Source organism: Camelus bactrianus, chromosome 31 (assembly GCF_048773025.1).
Source record: "Camelus bactrianus isolate YW-2024 breed Bactrian camel chromosome 31, ASM4877302v1, whole genome shotgun sequence".
NCBI lineage: Eukaryota > Metazoa > Chordata > Mammalia > Artiodactyla > Camelidae > Camelus > Camelus bactrianus.
The window spans coordinates 25,880,595-25,906,399 of record NC_133569.1 but is presented as its reverse complement, the minus strand read 5'-3'; the positions used below and the strand labels follow the sequence as shown (position 1 = coordinate 25,906,399).

General features: G+C 53.1%; 1 long non-coding RNA gene across 4 annotated transcripts in view; it reads left to right on the top strand.

The window, feature by feature from the left end:
* Nucleotides 1–21,253, top strand: part of LOC105065417 (uncharacterized) — a 54,032-nt gene extending 32,779 nt beyond the window's left edge. For all 4 annotated transcript variants that reach the window (XR_012503499.1, XR_006723192.2, XR_834942.3 and 1 more), the window contains 2 exons: nucleotides 14,790–15,010; nucleotides 15,986–21,253. This is a non-coding gene — a long non-coding RNA (uncharacterized LOC105065417). The remainder of the gene's footprint in view (nucleotides 1–14,789; nucleotides 15,011–15,985) is intronic.
* The last annotated feature ends 4,552 nt before the right edge of the window (nucleotides 21,254–25,805 follow it).

Sequence of the window (25,805 nt, the reverse complement as noted above, 5' to 3'; positions counted from 1 at the left end):
AGCTCCTTGCAAACAAAGCACAGCTCCGTCCGCAGGGGCTCCTGATCGCTCTGCCGACGCCCCTGCGTGCAGCGCGCAGCCTGGGCTCCCGGCAGACCCCCGCGTCTGCCCCTGCATGTCCTGTGCTCTGGCCGTTCTGGGGCCGTCAGAGAAGATGCTGGCCCCGGACCCTGGGGAGAGGCCTGCAGTGCGTCCCCCCCACCCCCGGGCTCCCCAGGAGTCACGGGCGGTGGTTATGTTATGCTCTGTTTTGAGGATTCAGACACATCACCGTGCGGGTGACCACTCTTCGCTGCCTTTCAGGGCCAGCTCCATCAGAGCAACGCGTGCCGTCTGTCAGGGGCTGAACTGTGTCCCCTCAGCGTGCAAAGGCCGAGCCACCGGCTCCTGAGTGTGACCGTGTTTGGACAGAGGGCCTTCAAAGGGCGGTCAGTGTAAAATGAGGTTGTCGGGGCGGGTCCTAATCTGATATGCCTGGTGTTCCTGTAGGAAGAGGGGACGCGCAGAGGCAAGGCCATGTGAGGACCGGGGAGAGGGCGGCCGTCTGAGAGTCAGGGAGAGCCGCCTCGGGGGAAACCGCTCTGCCCTTCGACTTCCAGCCTCCAGGAGTGAGAAGCAGTAAACGCCTGTGGGTTCAGACCCCAGGCTGGGGAGCTTTGTTATGCAGCCTGAGAAAACTAACGCACCGTCGCGTAGACGCCCTCCCTCCAGCTGCCGTGCGTCCCCGCTGCGGGGGAGCGGGGTTTCAGGGAGCCTGGGCCCCACCCGGGCTGTCCGGTGGGCCTTTGTTGTTGTTCTCTCTTACACGGTTATGCTTTGAAAGACGCGTTAGTTAATAGTTTTCCGTTTTTCTAACGAATCCTCAGAGCCTTGGGCGGCAGCGCAGCGAGAGCAGCTTCGTCGCCCGGAGTTGACAGGGTTTCAAGAGGAAGGCTTAGGGTCTCAGTCAGTGTGTTGGTGGTCAGGTCTGATTCTTTCTGGGCTTTCTGAAATACGAAAATTAGCAGTGGATGCTTTTTACTGCCTTCCTGGCCCCTTCGCCGTCCGAGGGCCTTGGCCAGGGAAGGCAAAATCAGAGAAAGATCCAGAACGGACCGTGCACTGACTGCTGTGTGAACGAGGCAACCCCCTTAGTTGGGGTCCTTTGGGGATCAGTTCTACACGCACATGGGAGTCACATTTGGAGAGGAGTAGAAATTAAGGATTTATTATACGCACACGTCCCAGAGAGGAGACCCAGCACGCCCAGAGGGCCACACGTCACCCAAAGCTGAGTGAGCTCGGCCGACGGGAAAACAGGCCAGGAGAGCGTGGTGGGTGGCGCCTCTGCTGGGGTCCTGGGCGGGGCGGCCCTGGCAGGAAGGAGGCCTGTCCTTGGCTGCTTTGAGCTCCGCTGGGTGGGCAGGGAGGAGGGGGAGGCTGGGCGTCCTCCCGAGCCCCGCTGCCTGGGCGCGGCGGAGAGGAGGCTGGCTCTGCGAGGCTCTCACAGGTGGGCGGGTGGCTGTGGAGTCCCGAGGCCACAGGTGTGTTACACCACCTGAGCCTCAGTGGCTCTCAAACAGGATGGATTCCTCTTGCCGCTGAGTGGGGGAGACGTTGAGTGTAGACAGGAGGTGTCTCCAAGGTCCTGGACAATCAGTGTGAACACAGAGGGTAGAAGCGGGGGGCTCCCCCGATTTGATGGCCGGTGCTCAGCAGCCGGTGTGCAGCCAGTCTCCGCACTCAGCAGGGCAGAGGCAGGAGCATCGGGCTGGTACCTGCGGGTCTAAGGAATTTACTAACTTCACTTAGAGTGACGACATGGTTTCACAATATGTGGAATCTGAAAAAAAGGAAGAAGGGGACACTAGTGAACTCATCTGTAGAAGAGAAACAGACTCGTGGACTTGGTAAACAATTTTATGTTTAAAGGAGATAGGATGGGTAAATTTGGGAGTTTGAAATTTGCAAAGGTTAACCACTATATATAAAAATAGACAAAAAACAAATTTCTGTACAGCACAGGGAACAATATTCAGTATCTCGTTATAACCTTTAATGAAAGAGAGTATGAAGATGAATACATGTATATGTATGCGTGACCGGGACACTGTGCTGTGTACCAGAACTGACACATCGTAACTGACTGTACTTCACCAAAAAAATTGCTAAAAAACAAAACCCTTCAGTTTTGCTTTGGAAGATTTCCCAGCTTCTCCAAGTGGCTGGAGGGGTATCTGTCCTCGCCAGAGCGCTTGACGTTCACACAAGAGGGTCTCTGAGTGGCCTGGACCCTGCCTTCCTTGGCCAGCAGGTGCTGAGGGGCTCAGGGTCTCCCAGTGACCTTTCGGGCCAGAGGTTCTCAGGCTTCTTGAATTGGAGATGAGTTCTGGGTATTTTTGGAACATGCTCTGTGTGGGCAGCAGACAGCTGTTGACTTGCTGAGATATTTGATGTGGTTTGACCTGGGGAGGGGGCAGCACCTGCCCCAGTGCAGCTGCCTCCACGATTACAGCCAAACCTATGACTGGAGGTGTGGGGGCCGCATGCGTCAGCCTCTGCCCGTGTGAGGAGAACGCAGACAGTGCGGTGGGGCAGATGTCATGGGCGCTCCCGATGCCACGAGGTGTGAAGGGGAGGCTCACGCCATTAGGGGAAGGAAGGTGCAGCAGGTGTGCGTTTCCCTTGGGGTCGCAGTCTGGTCCCCTGGAGGCAGCAGCTAGGGCGTGATAATCTCCAGGTCTGTCCCGTGCGTGGATGGTTGTGGGGTCTGGGAGGACAGAGGCATTTGGCTGGACTGTGCAGGGATCTGGGCGAACATACAAGGTGCCTGGAATTTGGGTCCCCTCAGCTGGATAATAATGGAGGCCTTGACTTTCCCCAGATGTTCACATCTCCAGGGAAGCCTTGCGGCCCCAGGACTTGGGACCATCTGGCCAAATTCAGAACAGCGTCAGTGCTGTGTGCGCAGGTGCACATCTGTGCAGCAGACCCAGCTATCAGGGGTTAACGTGTGTGCTGCCACCTCCACAGTGGGGGTGCCACCCTGAGGTCTGGGCAGATGCCGAGGGGGTTGTGGGTGGCAGGGAGGTGAGTGCCGTGGGGCCCTGGGAAGCGGCTGTGGAGGCCGGGAGCCTGAGAAGTGCGGTGCATGAGAGGGTTGGCAGTTGGGGGGGGGGTTCCACGTCCTGGCTAGTAGCTTAGGGAAGCAGAAGTCGTGAGACATGTCTGTCAACCCCCATGAAAAGAGCAGATGGGGAGGGGCTGGGCTGGGGAGCAGGGCAAGGGGAAGTGATGTGAGGAACGCAGGTGGCGACTGCACCCCACAGGGGCCTGCCCCGCCTTTGGCAGCGTCACCATGAGGTTAGTGACTCGCAGTTCTGTGGAGCCTGCGGAGGCCGCGGCACTGGCGTCAGGCGTTTTGTAATCTCAGGGGAGTAGAACCCAGGAGATCGCGTGGATCCAGACAGTGATGCAGGACCTGGGGAAGCAGCGTGGGGTTGATGGGAGCCCACGGGGACCAGCGTGGGCGAGAGGTGGAAGGCGGGTCAGGACGTGATGTTCAGTTCCAGTGGGGAGGCAGATGAAGCATTGTCACCTCCGGGGGCGTGGAGCGGGGGTCCGCCCTGAGAGTGAGTGCCCTCCCAGGTGGCTGTCCACGGCCAGAGGCCTGGGGCCCCGTGTGGAGGTGCCGCTTAGTGAGGCCTGCAGACCTCTGTTGGAATCCTGCCAGAAGCGTCTGAACTGATGCTAAGTTTCAGTAACTCTTGGGGATCATTGGGACATAATGGGCCAAGGCCTGGGTAGCTTCTCTTAGGGTCTGACCTTGACATTCCATCCACAGAGAATAAATCTTCTGGTCACCTGTACACTCAGCTGACACAGTGGCCCTGGGTATAATGGGGACACAGTCCATAGACTGAGTTCTATAAACAACGTTGGGGCAGTTGAACAGAGTGGTCAGCGGAGGGGATGGATTTGGGGTCGCTGTTCAAGCCAGCCACAGACCCTCTGGCCAGTTAAAACTGTGTTCCGGATCAGTGTCCTGCCCTGTAAGGGCCGGACGTCTGTGCCCTCGGTGTCACTCCTAGAAGATTCCGAGCCGCCCAGGCTGGATGGCGTGTGGGCCTGACGGGTGGTCCCTGCAGTCCAGCTCCCAGCTGCCCCTTCTGGAGCGCAATTTGGAGTGTTTGGGGCCAGTTGGTTGCAGCGGACGTTGGTCATGGAGAGCCCTCGCGGGTCTGCCAGCCGTCCCAGGGGCTCCCAGCCAAACACATTAGGACCAATGACCACAGCCAGCTGAGCACCGACAGCGATTTACCGTGGGGCCTCGAGAGGCTGTGGTCTGAGGAAGCTGTACAACCTCCAGGACGGTGTTTTGAGGCCACAGGCCCCTCTCCCAGTTTGTCGAAGCCCCCAGAGGCCTCTGAGAGGGAGTCCGCGCAGGGTCATTCTTGGTGTCGGTCGTTTCCAGGTGTGACTGACACTGAGGGGATGAAATTTGCCATCTCCTTTGATGGCAGCCTCACGGTTCCACTGCTGCTCTGACCTCTGCCTCCTGCGGGAAACTGCATGACTTGGGTACATGAACCAGCACTTGTGACCAGAATAAACAGGTAGCTGCTCAGGTTCGCACCTGAGCACATCTGGATGTTTATGTGTCCAGACCAGGCAAGCAGGACCTTCTTCTGGGCTTTTGACAGTTAATGGGTCAAAGCTTTTGACTGGCCCTTGATTGGGTTTCCGTGCTGAAGGCGGTGGGGACTTGGCTGAGAAATCAGGTTGATTTGGGGGTGTTTTGCTTTGGATGAAATCCAGACACAGTCATCCCCTGTTGAAGGTAACAGGGGTCTTATAACTAAAAAGGAGACTTTTAGGGGTCAGAGAAATCTGTGTGGGCTGTGTGTTCCTCGAGGAGGTGTGAACTTGGCCATATTAATGCCTGTGGTGATGGACTCATCAGGGTTCCTTCCCCCCGACTCTAGCAGGAGCTCTTCAGGAGTCCATCATGGCATTCGGTTAGTTGCTTGTGGGCAACATGAGGGACAGTGATTCCAAGGATGCCTTGTCCCAGGGCCCACTGGGGTGCTGTCTGGGGGTGAAACGTGCCCGTTAACCTGGATCTGTCATACCTGGAGGCCCCAGAATAGCTTCAGTCCGCCCTTGGGTGGGTGTCCTGGGGTTGACTTGTGCGTGGGAAACGGCAGCAGAAGTCCTGTAAAGGAGTCGACCCACGTTAACGCATAAGGAGGGGCCCCAGCGGCAGATGGCAGTCGTCCTGTGTAATCTGTGTGCCACCGGGGGGGCACGTCTTAGAGCAGCACCCCACTTGGGCAGCTGACAGTGTTCAGTCTGGCACTGACGTTACAGCCATCAGCAGACATTTTAGTACATGAGGGGCCCAGAGCGAGTCCGCACGGTCCTGTCAGTTCTTTCAGGGCACGGATGTCCCTGTGACCTGATGTTACCTGTGCTCTGAAGAGCTGAGGATGAGGACTCTCCTTTGAGGGGACCGTGGCCAGTGAGACAGTTTGCATCCTGGAGAGCTGATTGGCCAGACGGTGTCTCTCGGTGGGTGAGGGCAGGTGTATGTGTGATAACTATTGGAATTGAGGCTGGGCGAGTTCTTTCCAAACATAAGAGCCCTAAAGCCAGCGGCCTTGTATTAGAGAATTCCTCGCTGCCACTGGCCAGGCCACAGCACTGGTCAGCTGGCAACGCTACGACTTGGTGAATATATGAATTTGGGTGACAGCCTATGTATGGCATTTTCAGAGCCACAAATACAGCTTCTAACTCAGTCAACTGGGCAGAATTTAGGACCCATCTTTAGAGAGGAAGTGAAGGCCAGATGGCAGCCCACTGCTCACCAACAGGCTACCTCACATACAGAGGTGATGCCGTTGGTAAAGAACACCAGCTCCCTCTCCATGTCAAACATGTGGTCCCAAGGAGCCCACCACCCAGCCAGGAAGGGAAAAGCAGAGGTGTCTTTGTCAAGATCTGTAAATCTGCGGACAAGGTGCTGAGCACAGGGGCGGCCACATCCTTCTACAGTTTGGAGAGGCCCTGTGTGTCAGATCTGGCGTTTTCCAGTGGGTACCACCTCCACTTCAGCGGGGAGGCCTCTGTGGCCATGTTGAGCCATTGCTGGGAGGTGTGATGGTTAATTTTATGTGCCCACTGGACTGGGCCTCCCGATACCCAGCTATTTGGCTAAACATTATTTCTGGGTGCATCTGTGAGGGTGTTTCTGGATGAGGTCAGCACTCGGATTGGTGGACTTGGTAGAGCAGATTGCCCTCTCCAGGGTGGGTGGGCCTCACCCAATCAGTTGAGGACCTGAGTAGGAAAAAAAGGCATAAGAAGGAAGAATTCAGCTTGTCCTGCCTGACTGCTTGAGCTGGGGTGTTGGTCTTGCCCTGCCCTCAGTGCTCCTGGTCCCCAGGACTCTGTCTGGACTGTGCTACACCGCCTGCTGCCGGGGTCTGCAGGCTGCAGATGGCAGGCTGTGGGACTTCCCAGCCTCCGTCATCGCGGAAGCCAGTTCCTCATGATACATCTTTTTCCTTCCATGTGTCCGTTGGCTCTGTTTCTCTGGAGAGCCCTGACTATTACAGGAGCCACCTCTCACCCGAGGCAGAGCAGGAGTCTACGCAGTGCGTCCAGTGGAGCCAGTTAAGAGCCTCAGCCTCTGCTGGCAGCCCACAGGTGGCCAGAGCTCAGTGCTCCATGGGTGTGTGGGGGGCAAAGGAAGCCGTTTGACCCCGAAGCCTCTGAGCACCAGCAAGGCCACGTTTGGTTCAGTCCCCGAGGTGTGGTCTCATGCGGCCCACGTTGCTAAACAGCAGTGAGCTCCCGGGCAGCGGTGGCGGGGCGCGTTGTGCAGCCTACGTGCTGGTCCCACAGACGCTCGTCGGGGCGCCCCCAGGGCACCGTGGCAGCCTTCCTGGTAATCTGATGCGTGAGCTGAAGCAGGCAGCAAGGTGTGGGATAGGTGTCTCCAAACGTGGGAGTTCTGAGTAAGCGCTGGGCCTGCTCGGGTGTCTGGGGGTGTAAGTGGAGGTGGGGGGGCTTCCCCGAGGCGGGGCGAGGTAGCACGCGGCGGTGCAGAGCAGCACACGCGGGCCGGCGGGATGACGGCCTTCCCGGGGCCGGGGGGTAGGTCCCAGCCGGGACAGCCCGTCCCTGAGCCACGTGCAGTTGGTGAGGGTCCCTGGGGGGTCGGGGGATCCTCTGCCCATGCTTAGAGGTGACCTTGTCCTTGTCACCAATTATGGTGGAAAAGGGGCCAGGTCCCTTGGTTGGGGTCCTGGGGATCATTTCTTCTTTTTTTAAAAAATGTTTTATGGGGGGTAGGTAATTGGGTTTATTTATTTATTAGTTTGTTTGTTTATTTCTTTATTTTTAATGGAGGTGCTGGGGATGGAACCCAGGACCTGTGCACGCTAGGCACGCACTCTGCCACTGAGCTGTACCCTCCCCTCTGAGGATCACTTCTCCATGGCCACGGAAGCCACACTTGGAGAGGCACAGAAGTTAGAGACTTATTACACTCACAGGTCACAGAGGGGGCGAGCCCGGCACAGCCAGAGGGCCACACGCGTCGCCCAAAGCTGAGTGAGCATGGCTGACGGGAAAACAAGCCAGGAGAGCGTGGTGGGTGGCGCCTCTGCTGGGGTCCTGGGCGGGGCGGCCCTGGCAGGAAGGAGGCCTGTCCTTGGCTGCTTTGAGCTCCGCTGGGTGGGCAGGGAGGAGGGGGGGGCTGGGCGTCCTCCAGAGCCCCCAGCACGGCGGAGAGGAGGCTGGCTCTGCGAGGCTCTCACGGGTGCGTGTGCGGTTGTGGAGTCCTGAGGCCTCCGGGAACGGCTGGGTTACACTGTCCAGGAGTGACTAAGTGACCCTGAAATCCCGTCCCTGAGGGAAAGCTGTTCCGTGAAGAATGTTTCCTTTAATAGCTTCCCGTCTGGCTGATTCCTCTGCCTTGGTGTCTGTCTTGTTACGCTGGCTGTATCTCTTTAAGCCCCTTCCATTCTTTTTGGAATAACGGAGAGCATGAGGGGTAGACGCGTTTCCTTGCTGTTTGCATGAGAAAAACATCAAAAGAAAAAAGTGTCATTCTTTTCACAAGGTTTCTTTTTTATTTTTTTGGCTTAAAGAATCTGATTTTTTTTAAATGTGACAGTGAATATATGTATGTCCATGTATAACTGAAAAATTGTGCTCTACACTGGAATTTGACACAACATTGTAAAATGATTATAAATCAACAAAAAATGTTAAAAAAAAAAAGAATCAGATTTTTTTAGACCACTTTGTGTATTTTTCCACACTGTGGCCAACTATTCAATTATGACGTGCATAAAGAATGAGAAACATACTTTCTTAAAGTCCAGAAAGTGAAAATATATAAATAAAAGTCTAGGGAACACGCAGACCAGGGAGGAAGGGCGCCCCCTGGCTTCACCCTCCAAGCTCACACACCGAGGAGGGCGGCAGGTGGGGGTGAGGTTGGCGGTGGTCCCGGGGAAGAGGGAACATTGTAGGCTGCTCAGGATGAGAAGCTTGTCAGATCCTGGTGGGGTCTCCTGACAGAAATGGTTGAGACTGTCATCTCTGATCTGACTTTTGACGGTGTACGCGGTCACCTGCATGTGACAGGTGGAACCACCAGACAGAAGCACATCCCTCTGGAGCTTATTGTCACACCTGAGATGCAGGAGAACCCCTGGGGCTCTGTCACAGCACAGACCCCTGGGGTCCGCCGTGGAGTCTCTCACTCAGCGGGAGCGGGGCGACTGGGTGACCTGCGTTTGTAACGAGTTCCCAGGTGGGCAACACTGCTCTTCTGGGGAGTCCACTTAGGGACCTCTGGTCCGACGTTCTCTGGGGCAGCACAGACACAGCCCTCCCCCTGCCTGCACCTCCAGCCTCCTGACATTGGCAGGTGGTGAGCCCGGCAGGGATGTTTCTCCCTGTTGCCCTCCCAACAGAACCCCTTTGCACCCAACAGTTGGGTACAAAAAGCAGTTTTTATTTAAAAAAAAAGACAGAAGTGTTTGCCAAGAGGAGACCTCAGCTGTAAGAATGGTGAAACAGGTGGAACTCGCTGAGAAGTCTGTCTCTAGAGAGAAAACTGGCCATCAGTTAACAGAAATTGTCCGTGGAAAGCAGTGGTACCAGGAAGGGGCGGTGTACGCTCTCGGAATAAGTCACAACGTCGAGGTACGTGGAGAAATGAGAGGGGTGAGGGTATAGTTCAGTAGTAGAGTGCGTGCTCGGCTTGCCCGAGGTGCATGAGGGGCTGGCTCAATCCCCACTACCTCTGTTAAGGGGGAAAAAAGAGAGAGAGAGAAAAAAGAAGAAATAGGAACAGCAGAATGCAGGAGCCTTGTCCAGCTGGCTGAGGCACACGAGTGCCGTCTGTCTCTGCTTGGCAGAGAGCCCCGAGTGCCCACCAGGGTCTGAGTGATGTGCCGGACTCGCTTCCCAGCACACCTGGGACAGGAGGCGAGAAATCCACCATCCTGCTTCATTCCTGGAACTTCCCAGGCCTGAGAGCCCTGGTGCTGGTGCACTGGGGTGGGGTGGGGGGGCGGCCTCTGGGCTAGCCTCCCGTTGCTCTTACCAGCACTAGCCTTTTCTGGCCCTCTGAGATGTGCTGTGGGCCCCTGAGTTCTGGCCCTGTGGCTGTCCCGTCGTGAGCATTGTTCGTGTCCCATGTCAGTATAAAAAGCCAGAGACTCCAGCAGGGAGGCGGACTTCATTTAGTCCGGGTGGGGAAAAGCTCACTTGGGTGCCAGTTCTCCCCGCAATGCTGTGGACATCCTGAGACACCCTGGGACATCACAGGGTCCCTCACGGCCATTCAGATGGAGTTGGTCGCTGTCTGCCAGGGGTGCTGCTAAGAGAGCTCCTTTTAATGGTGGAAGATAGAACGATATTACCTTAAAATCTCTTTGGCCTTGGATTTTTAAACTTGATTTTGTGCAAATACCGACACTCCCCCCACCCCCAAAAAACCATCAAAAAATTACATTAAAAAATTATAGACCACTGGCAAGGCAGAACTTAAAGGAAGGCCATAAAAAGGCCTTAAAATAATACATCTGGGAAACAATAAAAAGATCACACGGTCACATTCAAAAGATAAACCCCTTCAAGAGAAATGGCTAAACGTTCAATATGTTAAAATAAAGAACATCTGTCTTCTTACGAGTTTTGCCCAAGTGAATGTAACTCCTGGCAGGAAACCTAGACTTTTCACAGTGTGTGTTTTGTGATTTATTTTTAGTTGGTTTCCTGGGAAAATTGTAATTTTCATTCTAAAGTAGCTCATTTTAAAGTACAATATTTTATTGCCACTCGTGGCTAAAACTTTTCCATGGGAAAGAATTTCTGATTTTTATCATGGAAGTCAATGCAGGAACGTGGGTTTACTGCAGCTCCCTTTGCAGGCGTTTCAGGGAGAGTTCATCACTGAGGCCAGCTGGACAACTCCCAGACTCCAGCATCAGCCTCAGGAAACCGTCTTCCAGACGCAGAAGGTCTCACTCTCCAGGCTCTTCCCTGCAGCGTGGCTGGTGAAGTTCATGGACCCTCTGCGATGGGGACCCTGACACCCACATCCAGCTGCTTCTGGATGCAAATCATGTGCCACACTTACAAAGTGCCAGGAATGAAGTTGGGTTTTCTGTGAGGTAATTTTGTGGGTTATCGCTGGAGGATGATCTGGAGAGAACAGTTCAAAGTGAGCTGGAAGGGGCTCCAGAACATTCCAAATTAATGCTTCCTTCAGCTGCACGTGTCGTCCAGGGCACACTGGGATGTCAGCGAAGCAGATCCCACCCCAGATCGTTCCAAACAGAAGGAGGGAGCTTGGCAGAGCTATGTCTACGTGACGTGCGGGCGTGCAACACTCCTGTTCAACCGAGCCACGGCGACGGTCACGAGGGACAGCTGGCCTGAATGTTTCCCTCTGGGCATATTTGGGACTCACAGGGGAGGTTAGGGAAGCTCACACAAGTGACATCCCGGGGCACTTTCAAAGCTAGGGCCTCCCGGCAGGGCCTTCCCACCTCAGGCAGTGTCTCCGGCCACAGAACTCAGGGGTTGGAAGCGAGAGGGGGTGTCGGGTGCCCCAGGTGTGGTCCCTTGGTTTCCAGCCTCCCTCTCTGAGACCCGGCTCCCTTTCCCCTCACCTGAGACGCCCCGTCTGTTGGCCTCAGACTCACCTTGCCTTGGGCTCTGGGCGATTGCTCCCGAGGACCAGGGAAGCAGGAGCTTGGGTTCCCGGCCCGCGTGACAGGCGGCCCCGCGACTGTGATGTTAGTGGTGTTCTATAGCTCTTGTTTAGTTTTTTCTTGCTACAGAAAGAATATGTTCATGGCCAAAAAAAAAAAAAAAAAAAAGATATAAAACTGGACATGTGACAAGAAAGGGATCTGCACCTGCCTCGCTTGCCTCGCCCGTGAAGCAGCCGTTCTGCTTACGCCCCTCCCGACGCTTAGAATGAAGCCCCCGGCCCCCGGCCTGGCGGCGGGACGGCTCCCCTCGCGCACTCCCCGCCTGGGCGCTGTGCCCGCCGCTCCTCGCCTCCTGCGCCCTGGCCGCCCGTGGCCTGTTTCTTGTCCCCCGAGCCGCGGACTTCGCTCACCCCAGGCCCCGGGCTTGCGGCGCCCAGTGCAAGCCACACCGCGGAGCCCCGCGCCCGGCCCCGCCCGTGACTCCGCCACCCCGCGGAGCCCCGCGGACTTTCCCCCAGACGCGCCCGCGTCACAGGCAGCTTGTGTTTCTCGCCAGAGCTCACCGCCGTCTTCTGTTATCTTCATCTCAAAAAAGATTTTCGTAACAGTTCTTTTGCTCAGTTTTATTGAGTTATATTGACATGTAACCGTGTAAATTCACCTTAAGTGATGCCTTGATATATGCCCAGGCTGGAGCCACTTAGCTTTGAGCTTGTCCGTGGCGGATCCCCAGCGAGAGTCTGCTCGTGGGGCCGGAGCCCTGCTGGTGCCCACTGGAGAGCTCCGACTCCCTTGGCTCCCGGCCCCGACGGGAGCGCGAACGTCTTCCCGAGGTCGGCTTGGCTGCCACGCTTTCTGGCGGGCCTTGTGCAGCCGTCCCCCCGAGGCTCTACGCCAACTTAGTTTCCGCTCTTACGCGGGGGACCGGCCGCTTCCCCGCCGGGAGGCCCGGCCCCGCGAGCTATGTCTGGCCCAGCGCAGGCGTGGCTCCTGGTCGCCGCTCCTCGCCTGCTTCTGCTCTCTGTTGTCCCGCATCAGATACTGACTTTACAGCTAATCCACTCGTTCCCAACTCCTTCTGTTTAAAAACTCACTTTACTCTTTTTTTAAAAAATGAAAGAATGAATGAATTTTTTAAAAATCGAGGTTTAATAGATACATTATCTTAGTGTCAGGTGTGCAACAGGATGCTTTGGTATTTGTGTCCATTGTGGAATAATCACCATAACATCTAGTTTACCATCTGTCACCATACGTCGTTACACAAGTTTGAATGTGTTCAGGGCTTTGAAGATTTACTCTCTTAGCAACTTTCGAATATGCAATATAGTATTATTAGCTGTAGTTGTTGTACTGAGGATCCACGTGACCTACTTATTTCATAACTGGAAGTCTGTACCTTTTGGCCCCTTCACCCATTTCACCTGCCCTTCGCCCCCCACTCCCCTCTGGCAACCACCAATCTGTTTATTTGTATCTATGCTTTGTTTTGCTTTTTAGATTCCACGTATAAAGGAGGTCATAGGTTTATTGGTCTTTCGTTACCTGGCGTTTCACTTTACATAGTGCCCTCAAGGTCCATCCATGCTGTTGCAAAGGGCAGGACTCCATTCTTCTTTATGACTGAGTAGTACTCCATGAAAGACATGCCTCTTCTTCTTTACCCATTCATTCATCAGCGGTCACTTAGGCTGTTTCCCCATCTTGGATACTGTAAACAGTGCTGCCGTGAATATGGGGTGCAAATATCTTTTTGAATTAGTGTTTTCATGTTCTTCAAATAAGTATCCAGAAGTGAAACTGCTGGATCATGTAATAGTCCTATTTTTAATTCTTTGCATCATCTAGTCCTTTTCCTCCTAATTCCCCTGAAGCAGACAATAGTTTCTGAATTGCTCAGAAGGAATCAGTTAATGGTCAAACATTAAACAATCCTTCTACATAACCAACCCCACACTGACTGGCTGACCACATCCTTCTCACCCGAAGTATGTGCTCAGCTCATGTGTGTATACCTTCTGCTTTCATCTTCACATCAACAAGAAAGTGACTCCCGTTCCTGCTTTACGGATGAGAACCCCCACTGTCAAGCCACGCAGCCACCAAACAAGGGGACAAGGATGTGCATCTCCGCCCTTTATGTCTTCGTTCAGCGGCTGTGCATTCCAGTCCTGCTCAATGGCGAGCACCGTGATCAGCGCTGAGGATACAGTTCTAACCAGACACCCGCAGCTCCTGTCCTGTGTGGTCCGCATCACAGTGACAGGACAGGTGTTTGACAAACATGTACATGATAAGCATTAAACTGCAACTGTGCTCAGTACAACAAGAGAGAGATGCAGAAAGCCATTAAGACGCTGAACAAGGTTGAGAACTCTTCTAGGGGCCCAAGGAAGGCTCTGAGAATCAGGCCGTGCAGAGGGGAGCTGAGTGCCCCAGCCGTCAGTCAGCGCCTGGGACCTTCCAGCAGCCAGTCCATCCACAAGCTGAATTTAGCCACGTTGAGTGACCCCAACCAAGATCAGCAGAAGTGAGCTCACCATGAGAAATAGAAAGCGTTGTTTTAAGCCACTAAGTTTTGGGGTGGTTTTGTATACAAGCAGAGAAAGCTGAAATAGAATCTGATGACTAAACAGAAAATGACATCGTACATGTTTGCCTGCGGTCACTTGGACTGAAGGACTCAGTAAAGCCAGGCTTTTGCAGCTGACTTTACAGCTGCCATTATAAGGCAATATATAGAATATTAGCCCTTTGGGCCTCCAGCTCTGTGGTGTAGAGTGACGGCTTTTACTGACACTGGGAGGATGGGAGAAGAAGTTCAAATCCTAACACAAGCCCCAATGCAGGGTCCTCCTGAGCTGTGTTAATAGAGTCTCTTGTTCCCACATGGTGACAGTAGCTAAAAATCAAAAGCGAAGTTAGACGCAGTGGTTTCCCAAACTGTAGTAACAATGGAATTTAAAGGGCCCTCCGCTAAAGCATCAGATGGGAAACGATGCCACCGAGCACTGGACCAGGGTACCCGGGAGGATGAGGAGGCTCGGAGCACCTCGCAGGAGCTCGCGTCCACCCCCCTCTCTGAAGGCGCTGCAGCTTCCTTGCAGGAGGGAACTGCTCCGCAGGAGCAGAGACCTGCAATTACACTCAGATCCTGGGGGCGAATCTCAGAGTCAAATCACAGAGCAGAAAGCTTTCTGCGGTGGCTTGAACACATGTCCTCAGATTCCATGTGGCCTCCCCTTGAACCCGGGTGGGCCTCTGTGGTGCTGTGTGATTTCTGAGATCTGGACAGAAGAGGTCACATGGCTGTGCCTTAGGACACTCACTCTGGGAGTCTCCAACCATCTTTTATATACACGTTTTTTCTCCAGCTTTATTGAGATAGAATTAACATATTATATCGTGTAAGTTTAAGTTGTACAAAGTGATGATTTGATATGTATAATGTATTGTGGAGTGATTACCTCACACATCCATCACCTTACATAGCTGTGTGTGTGTGTGTGTGTGTGTGTGTGTGAACATGTGTGTGATGAGACCATTTAAGATTTACTCTCTTAGCAACTCTAGCTGTCTTGTAAGAATTCCGGCTACTCTGGGGCCACCATGTGAAGAGACCACACAGAGAAATGGTCTGGGGCTCCAGCTGCTTTCTAGCTCCCAGCCCAGGAGCCAGACGTGGGCGTGAAGAGCCGTCAGGGTGGCTGCCACCCCCCGATAACCACGTGAAAGGCCCTGCTGAGAACCGTCCTGCCGACCTTGGTCAACCCAGAGCCACGGAGGTAATAATAATATGAGACTGTATTGTTTCAAGCCACTGTTTTGGGACAGTTGGCTTCACAGCAACACAAAACTGGAGCAGGCCCCCACCAAACAGGTTATGTGACATCACTTTACACAGGGAGCATCTTGGGAGCATGCACGTAAGCAGGTGCTGAGGGGGAAGCAGCAGCCATTGTCCGCTGTCCTGAGGAGGAGAGAGAGGGACGTCTCACGAGGGGCCACTTTATACGTCAACCTGGCTAGACCGTGGTGCCCGTTTGTTTGGTCAAACCCAGTGCAGGTGCTGCTGGGAAGGCATTTTGTAGATGTGACCGACATTTGCTATCAGTTGACTTTTTAAAAAATTGTTTTCATTTTACAGCCTGTATTATCATTTTATATTTTTACCTTTTATTTTTCTTACTGTTTTCTATGTCTTTTTCAAGCCCAGAATTTTATCCTGTTTTTTTGTTGTTGTTGTTTTGTTTTGTTTTGTTTTTGGCGAGAGGGAAGGAGGTAGTTAGGTTTTATCTTTATTTATTATTACTTCTTTTAGATGGGGGTACTGGGGACTGAACCCAGGACCTTGTGCATGCTAAGCACATGCTACCACTGAGCTATGCCCTCCCCCACTAGCAGTTGACTTTAATTAAAGCAGGTTATCCTCTGTAATGGACCTCAAGCAATCAGCTAATGTCCTTAGAGCAAAAGACTGAGGACTCTTTCAGGGAAGGAGGAATTCTGCCACCAGACTGCAACTTGAAAATTCGGCCTGAGTTCCTCGCGTTCAGACTCAAAACTGTGATATTAACTTTTGGCTGAATTTTCAGTCTGCTGACCTGCCCCTACTGATTTTTGCCCCTACAACTGAGCGAGCCAATTGCTTATCAGTCTCTCTTTCTAGATTGATTGATAGATATAGATATGACAGAGATAGAGGTGGGGATAGAGATAGAAATAGAGGTAGTGATTGTACTGGTTCTGTTTCTCTGGAGAGCCCCAGGTGCTGTATCAGGGAAGCCTGGCGTGTGAATGAAGTTGCTGTGGGTCATGCCAGCACATCCTCTGCAAAGGGAAGAGAAGAACATGCTGCTGGTCCTCACATCCTCATCACTCAGGATACACAGGATTGGCTGGGCTTCTCTGAAATGTGGAGGCAACAAACGCCACGTATGGTCACATGTGTGGTTTGACTTGGAGCCTAGAAGCTGTGAGGGGCTGAGACACAGAGATCCTCCAGCTGGACCGGGAGGTTTGGAGACTGGGCTGGAGACCCTGCACGTCCACCACGCATAGGGTCCCAGTCGGGGTCAGCGGCAGCCCCACAGAAAGTCCAGGGCATCCCTGTGGCATTTGGAGCAGAGCGGAGCCACTGCAGCCTTGACGACAGGAGGTGCTGCAGCCTCAGTGACAGAAGTCCTCCAGCAACCGCGTGAGCTTCTAGAGGAATGTGACCCCCACGGGAGCCCCAGTCCTAGCTGGTACCTTTGTCCCAGTCTTGTGAGACCCTGGCAGACCACTCAGCTACACCACGTTCAGCACCCCACTTACAGAAACTGTGAGATAGCGCTGGGTGTGTTAGGCTAAGTTTGCTGGAATTTTTTACACAGCAGGAGGTAGCTGATACAGACCCTAAGTGACCACACAGCCTTAGTTGCTTACTGAGAGCTGTGCATCTTCTGATTCATTTTTCCTTCAAATTCAGAGTGTGCACCAACCCTCACTGTCAAGTGGCAAATCCTGGGTGGGACTGCTGGCACCCTAACAACACTCACCCCCCCACTTCTCACTCCCACCATGCCTGATTTTCCCACATTGTCAGCTCTTGCGCAGGCACAGCTGTGCTTTCCAGGAGAGCACTCTAGTACCAGCAGATTGAGGATAAAGATATTTAAGCCTGGTTTACCAATGGTTCTGCACAAGGGGCTGGCATCAGTTCTGAGAACTGGATGAAGGACAGTGCTTCTCTCTCAAGATGCTCAGTTCCAGTCTCTCTGACTTGGCTGTTAACAATATGGAACTTAAAGATGTATAATGGGAAAATATGGCATATCGACTAAACCCAAGTTTGTGATTTGTGATTTAACCGCATTGGGAGCGTGGGAAGAGGGGGTGTGTGTGTGTGTGTGTGTGTGTGTGCGCGCGTGCGTGTGTGCGCGCGCGCGCACGCGTGTTGGGGAGAAGCTGGTGAAGTAAGTGAATGCTCATCTCCTTAACAGGGGGCCTTGGCCAAGGTCTACTTTGAAAACATGTCCTGAGTCTGACCTCTTCTTATTGCACCCACGCTTACTCTGATGTCCCAGCCATTGTCACACGTGGTGTCCAGAGCCCTGGAGTGACCTCCTTCCTGATCTTCCAGTTTCCACACTTGTCCCCAAGGTCTGTTTTCCACACAGACTTGTCTTTTATGATAGGTCCACTCGTGTCACACGTCTGCCTGGTGTTCCCAGAGGGCTCCCAGCTCTCAGAGCCAGAGAAGGGCTTTGCCACAGCTTCACGAAGCCCCACGTGGCCGGGCCCCCTCGAGATTTCTTGTCTCACTTCCTACAAACCCTTTGCTTGGATGGAAAGTATCTTGTCAACAGAGCCCCTGACTGGTGTTGGATGGCAGCCATAGGGGACGTTGGGGGTTTTCTTGGGCAGCGCACCTGCTTTCTGGTTGTACGAGTGAGAATCGCAGTGGGAGTAGGTGACGTTTGATGCAGAAGTCTTCCCTCCCGTGCAGAAGTGCGGCAAGAATGGTGCCTGAGGGTGATCGGGGCCGACAGGATGGGCTGCGGTGGGTCATCGCTGGGTGTTAGGTTGGTAGCCAGTTCCTGAATCTTCCCACCGTGGGGCAGGGATCTGATACTGTGTGGGTTCCGGGGAAGGAAGGCGGGCCCACTTCCTCTGCAAGCGCAGGGCGGCCTCACGCTCTCTGCTCTCTGGCAGCCAGTCTGGTCACAGGGTCAAGGCCCGGCCAACCGGCGGCTCCTGCCTGGGGCTCTGCACCGGCCAGGCTCCGGTGCTGGGCCACCGCGCAGAGGTCCCTCCCGGCGGAAGAAGCCGTGGAGGGGGTGGGGCGGCGCCTCGACGCCCCTGGAGCTGGGGCTCCTCCCCCCGCGTGGCCCCGAACCTCCCTGCTGCTGCAGGTTCTGAGCTGGCTCTCCGGAGTCCTCGCGACAAGCTTCCAGTGACGTGCTCGGGCTCGTTGGCGTCCGTCTGTGCCTAAGAACGCCTCCTGGCACAACGAGTAGGTCCCTCCCCGCCGCTCCCGGTTTCTTCCCTCCGTGTCTTCTTGCTCTGCTGAGATGAGGGCCCCAGATGTCATCAGGGCATCTCTGCAGAGACGCCCAGTCGCTGCCGTCCAAAATGAACTCTGAGCCGAAGCAGGGCTGGGCGCCCCGGCGCTGGCACGGGCGGGCAGCTCCCGGCCCCGCCGCGGTGGGCGCCCCGGCGCAGCTGCGCGCCCAGCCTGCCCTGGCGACGCGCGCGGAGGCGCGGGCGGGCCTCCCTTCTGCTCGCTGCTGCGTCTCCCCGCTTCGCCGGGGTCTCCAGGGCCTTTTCGGGAGAGCGAGTGCGACTTCACCCACTGGGCGGCAGGGCCTCTCTCGGGTCCCGGCAGGACGGCGGCGCGCTCAGTTCAGGGGGACGAAGGAGCTTTCCTTAGCGGCCCCTGAAAGTCCTCCAGGTGGCGGGAAGGGAGCAGTGACTGAGACGGAAGAGGAAAGACGACGACACCACGCGCTCAGGGGGAGCGCCTCCCCCCCCCACTGCGCATGCGCGGAACCGGGAGGCGCCGCACGCATGCCCAGTGGGGGTCTGTTACCTGGGACCGAGCGCCCGGCCGCAGCGGGGCCGTGAGAGGGAGGGCTTGCAGGGCCGCGAAGAAGGAACCTGACTCGTGAGTTACGTCCATTAGGCTCCGCAGAAATGCTGCCCAGGTCAGGCTCGACAAGCGGTTTCTGCAAAGGGCCACGTGGTAAACATGGCAGACCAGAAAAGAAACTCTATGGGGAAGAGGGCTGTAGCATCGCCATTGTTTGGGCTCGTCGGCTCGTGCTGACGGCGAGGAGAACCGCAGGCGGGTGGGCAGCCCAGGGAGAAGCAGCTCCCAGAAAACGCCACCTCGGCAGCTGGGAGGTAGGCAGCAAAGGCTGGCCAGCTCCACGCTGAGCTCCGCCTCCCCGCAGACAGACTGCAGGCAGCCACGGCCCCGGGGCGGAGTTACGGGGGCGGCCCTGAGCCCCGGACCCAGGCCCTGAGTGAGGGACGGAGGTGCTGGGGTCCTGGCGGCTCGGTGGGGCCGCAGCGGGAGGAGCTGAGCGTCACTTGGGGCCCACTGGGCCCACCAGGAGGTGAGACCCCCCCAAGCCCAGGTCCAGACGGCTCGGGGGTCGTCACCCTGTCTGACCCGGGAACACGCTAGTGTCTGCGATAGAATAAACACTTTGGTTTGGGAAGGGAAGCTTCAAACGAAGAATGTTTCATTCTAAGGCTCAGAAATCCTTCAATTCCGTGTAACACACTCATGGTTATTATTATAAAGCAGAAAGCTGACTATGACAGTCGTATCCCCGTCTGATTATTCGTCAACACTGGATTCAAACTAGAAGACTGATTAATCCCTCTGAAAGTAAAGACACAGCAGGAGTGATGGCGTTGATGACGAGGGGCTGGAGAGGGAGTGAAGCGATGGCTTGCGCCTGGCAGGAGACCAGCCCCCTCGGAGCAGAGGCCAGTGCCTGCGTCGTCCGGGCTCCTCTGCCCAGTCACGGCGCCTGCACGTGTTGACGGTGACCGGACGTGCAGGCAGCACGTGGGAAGTGCCCAGGGGCGTGGCCGGGCGCCAAGTGCTGTGTGAGTTTAGAGAAGGGAGTGAGCGGGGCGGCTGCTATTTTAAAGAGGATTGTAACTGAAGAGTAGATGGGAATGAAGTCACGGAATCTCAGAACCTCTGGGTAGGGGCTCTGCAAAGACAATTTGCTTTTCAGCCTACTCTTTTTTTTTTAATTTTATTTTTTTGAGTTATAGTCAGTTTACAATGTTGTTTCAGTTTCCAGTGTAGAGCACAATTTTTCAGTACATGTATTCATTGTCGCTTCTATTTCACCGTGAGCCACCACAAGATCTTGCATATATTTCCCTGTGCTGTACAGTATAACCTTGTTTCTCTATTCTGTATATGCCTGTCAGTATCTACAAATTTCGGACTCCCAGTCTGTCCCTTCCCACACCCCTCCACCCCGGCAACCACAAGTTTGTGTTCTGTGTCTGTGAGTCTGTTTCTGTTTTGCATTTCTGTTCGTCTTCTTCAGACTGCTCTTAATGACTCCTAATTTAATATGAAATCTTCTGGTAGCTGACACCCTTTGAAACGGGCTCTGCCCCTGTGAGTGGAACGATGCTCCTATGTGCAGTCATTTAAGTAACTGGACCCAGCGGTTGTGTCTCCCATTCTCTCTCTGGAAGCCTCGTCTTCAGTTTTGCCGAAGATGCCGGTGTGGCGTAGGGCTGAGACTTACCGTGCCGTCCCTGTCTCTCTCTGGCTGGGCCTGTCTCTGTTTCTGAGAGTGCAGCGGCTCCTAGAACTGCACACATGATGGATGAGGCCTTACCTTCAGCAGGCAGAGAGGGGCGCCTGCCCTTCATGACCAAATCAGCAGGTGGCAAACCGCAGCCATCGGAATGGGCTGGGAAGAGCCCCGACCGCACCCCGGAGTTCCCAAGGGACCCAGACACCGAGCGGGGAGGCACACTGGGCTTCATCAGAGGCCTCTCATTCGGCTCCTCCCGGGTTTACTGTTAATGAAACCTTCAAGCCAATTTTCGAGTGGCAAGCTGCAGTTTATTCCCCTTCATTTTATATTTCTGCAGTCGATTTATTGGACTGTGGGGGCTATTTGGGGCGACATAATATGTGGGGGACAAAAGACAGGGGACAGTCTTCTCAGAGCAACTGTCTCTACCCGCCTCCTGTGCAGGAGTGGATTCGGCCACACGGGGGCCCATTCACGAGCTGGTCTGAAGCCCGTATGGCCGTCCTCGAAAGGACAAGCAAGGCCACCGGACCACTTTTTTGGGTTTTGAACAGGGTTCCTGTTGATTGTGGGTCTTGGAGCTGGAAGTTCCAGTGGACATTGGCTGCTGTTTGGGGCCTTGTACAAAATTTGTAAATGGAGAATCCGTTGGGGGTGGTTTCCTGTAGTGGCCAGTCCCAGGGCAAGAGTAATAGGCGTGTGTAAATATTGTCCTAAGTAATAAAAACACACCATAAAAATGTATCTTTGAGCTTTATCCTTAATATGAGACTCCCTCCACTCAGTTTTATTTTTCATGCCCCCTGCAGTCCTTCCCAAGTGTTCCTTTTTAAGCTTAAGTTCGTGACCTTGAGATCTGTTTATCTGTTCCTTTTACTACCCACATGTGGATGCAATGCTGTGACAACTTACTGAATTAGAGACCCTAAAAGTTTACTTCAAAGACAGGCAATATTAAATCAAGAATCAGGGCCCTCTAGCTTAGCTGACACCAAACGGTCTCTTAATGAGCTTTGCTTCTGGTGAGGGGGGAGGTTCTGCTGGAAATTTTAATCGGTGATGATTGAAGCTATAAATTACCAAGGCTCTACCTCAACCAGCCCTCATGCCAGCACTGGACACGTGACGTTGTCAGCACTGTAAGTTTTTAGTACAAAAAAATCTTTATACTAAGAAAGTACACGTGGGCTATACCTACACCAAAAAATGACGTGCTTAGTTGAAATTTAAATTGCGCTGGCGTCGTGCTGCATGGCTCAGTCTGGCAGCCCTGCAGCTGTGTGAGTGCAGGATTCTGTCCTCACTGTACTGTGTCAGGTGCTTCCTAGGGGAGCAAGACAAATTCTTCGATGTGATGATTAACACCTCCCCCCCCCCCCACTAAGACAGGCCCAGGACAGTTGTGACGGACTGGGAATGTTCAGGCTCCTGGCTTCTCTCCTGCCAGCACCGGGCGGGCGTCCCGATGCTCCGGGACCTTTCACCTCTCCAAGTGCATCTGACTCACTCGGCCTCACGGGGGATAAAGGAGCTTTGTCGAAGCTGGCCCTCGTTTGCCACTTCAGAGCACCATGTCTGTTGACACTGCAAAATCGCAGAAGAATTTGACAACAGGTCTTTTGAGAATGTTCATCATCAGTGCACAAAGCGCAGTCCCAAGTGGGTCAGCAGCTGCCTGGAGAACTTTCCGGGCGAGAAGTCACATCTCAGCATTCAGCCTTTGCGTTCCCCATCCCGCCCACCTCCCTCTGTGGTTCCCTCGGTGACTCACAGGGGCAAAGGCATCGGGCAGCAACCCCTCTCAGGCAGCTCAGGTCCCTGCGAGGGCGGGAGCTTCGAGGGGCTCCCTGTGCTGACCTGTGACACCCTCCCACACCATGGCATTCTATAGGAAGAGGCCCTGGGCCCATCCATCCTTGTGGAGGCCCCTCTAGACACCAGCCACCCTGTGTTTAGGGGGCCTCATGCTACAGGCTCAAGCATCAAGGCAGTGGAAGCTTCCAGCAGCTTGCTGTCCCCCCCGCTGTGTGCAGGGAGTGGCCACAGCTCCAGCCTGGCAACTGGCCGGGTTTGGTGGGGACAGGATGCTAAGAGAGGTGCGTGAGGTGGAGGTGGGATGGGGTGGGTCACTGCTCCCTGGTCAGTGTGTGCTGCATGGGGATCAAGGGGCCCCCATCCAGGGGGGAGCACTTGAAGTCTCACCCCACGTGAGTGCTGTCTGGGTGACCCCTACACCTCCAGTAGCAGAACTTCCCCCAATTAATTTGTCCAGAAGAGTGTTCCATCAGCGGAGATGCTCCACACACTTCCACGGAGGGGACAGCTGATTGGTTTTCAGAGCAAACAGCTGGAGTCCGCAGCACAGGAGGAGCAAAGGCAATCCAGAAACTCCACAAGGCCAACAGGGATCTGCTGACTCACTCTGTTGGTAATTGGTGTGCAGCTGGAAAAAAACGCATCCATGTGAATTATTTAGGTGCACTAGCCATAACACATAGAGTTGGCGCACATGAAGAAGGAACGCTATGTGTGTGTGTGTGTGCATGTGTGTGCGCACACACTTCTGTGCACATGGAGAATTCATTCTCTCCTGCCCCTCCAGGGATTTCCCTAATACCCTGCCCATTGGTTTCAGCCTAAAAGCTCCAATGTCCCTGGCTGTTTATCTTCCCAGCTTTCCCAGGGTTGGACAAACCCAATTCGAGTGGCAATTGGAAGCATGAAACTGACTTTGCTATCATGAGTTTGGCTATAGTTCAAAATGGCTCACAAGAACAATGGACTTTTTTCTTTTTGGCAGCTTCCATTCAAGGTTAAGTAAACACGAATATTCAGATTGGATTTGATTGTGTCTAGGTCTCAGCGGTTTAGGTGAAATAAGAGCCAGGGGTTTACTTCTGTGATGGGAGAAAGAAAAGATGCTAATTTATGGGGACCAGTAGTGTCTGTTATTACCAGCATCATGAGGTGGGTGGGGGAGAGGAAGAGCAAGAAAGAAAAGATCCTTGGATCAGCGTCATGGCTTGACTGTTTTAGTTTTACCTATTTAGTTTTGACTATTTACCAGTGGAATCCAGGAAATGTGATAACAGAAAAATTGAAAAAAGCAAAATATTACAAAACAAAACAAAAGCCCCACTTGAAACAAAAGCACAAAAATTGAAGAGTCAAGGAGTAAGGGAAGAGAACTAACAGCCTGCGAAAACTGGATGGAGGTAGCCTGGTCCTGGTGTCAGAGAACCGTTGCAAGTGAAAGGGATGAAGAATTTTTAACGAAGTTTTTGGGCACTATGCCTGTACCTTCTTTACAGTATCCTCAGTAGGATGGGATGAAATGTTGAGCTCCTTTAAATTATTTTTGGGGCTGAATTGACTTTTTAAAATGCAGCCTTGTGCTGAGATGGGCCATAAGATGGCTAGAATGCATTTAATTTCACTTTTTTAACAATTGAAATTTACTCAGTTAAAATGTGTCAATCTCTGGTGTACAGCACACTGTCCCAGTCATACATATACATATATATATATTAATTTATATATTTTTTTACTAAAGGTTTACAGCTATGTTGAACATAGTTCCCTGTGCTATACAAAATAAATTTATTTTTTAATCTATATTTAAATATAGTAGTTAATATTTACAAATCTCAAACTCCCAAATTTATCCCTTCCCACTCCTTTTTCTCCCTGGAAACCATAAAATTGTTTACTGTGTCTATGAGTCTGTTTCTGTTTTGTAGATGAGTTCATTAGTGTCTTCTTTATTCTTTTTTAGATTCCATGTAAGAGTGATTATATATGATATTTTTCTTTTTCTTTCTGGCTAACTTCACTTAGAATAACATCTCCAGGTCCATCCATATTGTCACTATATGCAGATGACATGATACTATTTATAGAAAAAAAAAAAGCTCCACACAAAAACTATTGGAGCTGATAAAAGAATTTGGCAAGGTAGTGGGATATAAGATTAACATACAGAAATCAGTTGCATTTCTTTACACTAACAATGAAATATCAGAAAAAGAGAGTAAAGAAACAATCTCTTTTAAAATTGCATCCAAAAACAATAAAATACTTAGGAATAAATCTGACCAAGAAGATGAAAGGCTTATACATGGAGAACTACAAGACATGGATTAAGGAAGTTAAAGATGACTTAAAGAAATGGAAAGACATCCCACGCTCCCGGATTGGAAGAATCAATATTGTTAAAATGGCCACACTGCCCAAGGCAATCTACAGATTTAATGCCATCCCTATCAGATTACCTGGGACATTTTTCACAGAACTAGAACAAACAATCCTAAAATTTATATGGAATCACAAAAGACACAGAATTGCCAACACATTACTGATGAAAAAGAACAAAGCTGGAGGAATAACCCTCCCAGACTGCAGATAATTTCACTTTGAATTATCAGCATTTATTGTGCACTCTCTACACTCACAGAAGGAGGAACTAGTTGTTGTCGTCAGCCTAGCAACCATCCTGAGTCTTGTCCCTTCCCCGACCCTCATGTGCAGGCCGCCCCTCAAGCTTGCTTGGTCTCCGATGACCTGCCCGCATCCCTGGGCTTCCCTCCATTCTCACTGTGCCTCTACGAGTGCTGATCCACATCACCTCCTGCCTGGGTGAGTGCCTCGACCCCATCCCACTCTGGTCACCAGGGATGCAGACTCGGGTCCACGAACCTCCCTAGACGATCGCTCTGTGCTTTTTCATCCCCTCTCCTACCTCCTCCTGCAGTTCCTGGCTGTGTGCACAATAACAAACACCAGTGCTGGTGGTCATCATAGTCGTCGCTACCGTGTACCATGCAGAGTGCTCCCACCCACCCTCAAGCAGGTGCCACTGTCACCTCATGTCACAGTAGGAAGCTGAGTCACAACATGGTGAAACAGCTTGCCCAGGACTAAGAAAGAAGAGCTAGACTTTGAAAATGGACACTGTGGCTCCCAAGTCCTTCCTCTGAACGACTTCCATTACTGGCTTCTTTTATTTCATTTCACACGTTCCCCACATAAGCTCTCTGCTTCCCTTATTAGCCCCCAAACACACTGGACTTTTTTCTTCATGGTGCCTTGTTCACACTCTTCCTTTCTTCCTCTCTCCCAATTTTTCTGGGGCTGGATTTTAAGTCCTTTCAGCACCAGCTTCTCCAATGGCTTCGGTTGTCACTGGTTGAGAAACAGTCCCTCTTCAGGACAATCTGCTTTCGCTATAGATTCCCCTGTAGACGTGTTTCCCTTTCTAGGTCTGTATCCCTTCCCATCTAGTCTGAGAGATCCTTGA